Source organism: Bison bison, unplaced genomic scaffold (genome assembly GCF_000754665.1).
Source record: "Bison bison bison isolate TAMUID 2011002044 unplaced genomic scaffold, Bison_UMD1.0 scf7180017863815, whole genome shotgun sequence".
Taxonomy (NCBI): domain Eukaryota; kingdom Metazoa; phylum Chordata; class Mammalia; order Artiodactyla; family Bovidae; genus Bison; species Bison bison.
The window spans coordinates 115,833-118,339 of record NW_011494387.1 but is presented as its reverse complement, the minus strand read 5'-3'; positions in this window follow the sequence as shown (position 1 = coordinate 118,339).

Sequence of the window (2,507 nt, the reverse complement as noted above, 5' to 3'; positions counted from 1 at the left end):
AGCTGAGTACAAGGGAAGACCAAGAACACTGGAGTGGGTAGCATATCCCTTCTTTAGAGAATCTTCCCAACCCAGGAATTGATCAGGGTCTCCTGCATTGCAGGCAGATTCTTTACCAAAAGAGTGGGCGGCGTCCAGGCCGCCGGGACGCAAGGGTTAATGGGGGTCCCCACCCCCGCTCCGAGGGGCGAGGGGGCGGCGGGACGCGGGGCGAGACTTCTGGGGGGAAATGTGCCAATTGGAACGTCACGCAGATGAGCTGAGGTGGGGGCTGGGGTCGGGGCACAGGGCGGGGGTCGGTGGGCGAGGGACCCGAGGGGCGGGCTGGGGGCTCCGGCCAGGGCAGTGATGGGGACCGCCACGGAGGCCCGCGGGTCTCTGCAGAGGAGGCCGCCCCCCGACCCTGCGCCGCAGAAGAACGAGGCTCTCCTCGGGCGCGACCCTCACCGCGGCCCCGCCCCGTCTGTCTCCTGCATCCTTCTGCGCCCCTATCTGCAGCATCACCCCTGTCCACGCAAGAGTGTTGCCCGTGGCTTCCGCCAGGATCTAACTTTTCTCTCTTTGCTTTCTCCTGTCTGCCCCCCTCCCTCGGGACCACCGCACCTCCGAGGAGCTGTTTCTCCGCCTTCAAAGACCTTCCCAACCCAACCCCACGTGTTAAAATGCAGATTCCAGGGCTCAGGGAGAAACTGGCCCAGTGGGTCTGAGGGGTTTGGGAACCTGCGTCTTAGCTGTTTCCCACCCGAATCTGATAGGAAAGACCTTCACTTTCAGAAACACTGGGCAGGGACTGGGAAGCCTGGATAAGCCTCCCTCAACGGCCACTCGCAACCTCTCTCGCAGGATCCTGCCCTCCCCTCTGCTTGGTGTAGTCACCTGGGCTTCCAGGGGACAAAAAGGTGCCAGGAAGGACAGAAGGAAGCAGGGAGGGAGGAGGAAGGAGGAAGCAGCGAGTCTGTGCCTGCTGCTCCCTCTCTGAGCTGTGCCTTCCTTAGCCTTCCTCTCTCTGTGCCCGGCCCTCTGCCGCAGCGGGGAGCCGTCCTCAATCAGGCCACCAGCCTTGCCTCACTATCTCCCTTCCCTTCCCCACCTCATCTGAAGTTTCTAGGAAGGCCAAAGGCTCCTGGGATGGGCCGTTTGGGTCTTAGGAGGGAACGGCAGAGCCCGAGTCCCCACCTCCCCAAGAAAGAGGCAAAAGCACCCCTGGGATTGAAAGAAAAACCAGAGGAGGCGGGCAGGGCTCGGAGAAAGATAACAGCAAACAGATGGGTGACCTTCAAGGGCCTTGCACTTACTCCCCACGACAACTCCCTTTAGGCAGGCGCTGTCGCCCCCAGGTTGTAAATGCAAAACCAAACGAGGGATGCTCAGAGAAGTTAAGTGACTTGCTCAAGGTCACACTGCAAGTGGGAAAATAACTCGGTCATTCACACTTCTACGTCTCCCAGAGCCTTTCTCAGGAGGTTGCTGGGAGGTGCCCCAGGCCTGCCCTGCCTGCCCTACCTGCCCCACCCCCGGGGGCCGTGGGGACAGGAGAGGGGACCGTGCAGAGATGAAAGGGGAACATCTGATAAGTCTGGCTGGAAGCATTAAAAATTCATCTAGAAACCTGACCCCGGCTGGACCTTGGGCCTACCACCTGGACTGTCCCCACCTGGCGGCCTCTCAGAGCCTGATGGGCAAATGTCACTTCCACAGGGTCCTGGGAGCCCCCTCCCACCCTCACCCCGCAAGTCTTTGCCTTTCATAGGAGAGGGGTTCTCTCATGGATTTGGGAGCTAACATCGGGAGTCAGCAGCTCAAAAAGCAGGGCTGACAACCCTCCCCCCACTCTGAGTGTAAGAGCCTTAGAGGTTTAAGGGCTTACGGACCTTGTCATCTGGTGTCCTTCTCTGCCTCTCCCCACCCAGGCGGAGAGATGCTCACGCTCAGGTTAGGATTCCTGCGCCTGACTGTGATACCCACAGTGGCCGGTAAGGGGCAGCCACCTCCTGGGAGCTGGCCCTAGCCTGAGCCTCTCCCAGCAGCTTTGAAGGAGGAGAACAGAACCCCACGGCTAAGGTCAGCAAGATGGAGATTTGGCCTTGGGGAGGGGCTCTGGACTCTGTTATCTGAGGCAGGGGGCGAGGGTCCCATGTCTGGGGAAGACTGAGGAACTTTAGGAGAGGTGCAAAGTGGATTTGTGGTGTTCACATTCATGGTAATGGAGGGCCCCCATGGTGCAATCTTTCCAGCTGGAGTGAAGGTGTCGGGGGGAGGGCAGGAGAGAAAAAGATAGAAAGCGAGGACCGGACGCTGCAGGGCCTCCGAGGCTTTGCTAAGACATTTTATCTTTAACTTGCAGGGGAACAGGGAGCCCGTGGTACGTGCCTGAGTAACACAATGACATAATGCGAGTTCTGGTCTGATGGATCTGGCCAACATGGGCCCGTGGAGTGGGAGGCAGAGAGAGATCGAATGCAGGAAATCGGGAGAGGAGGTTACTGCTATTTTCTTCCACATTCTAG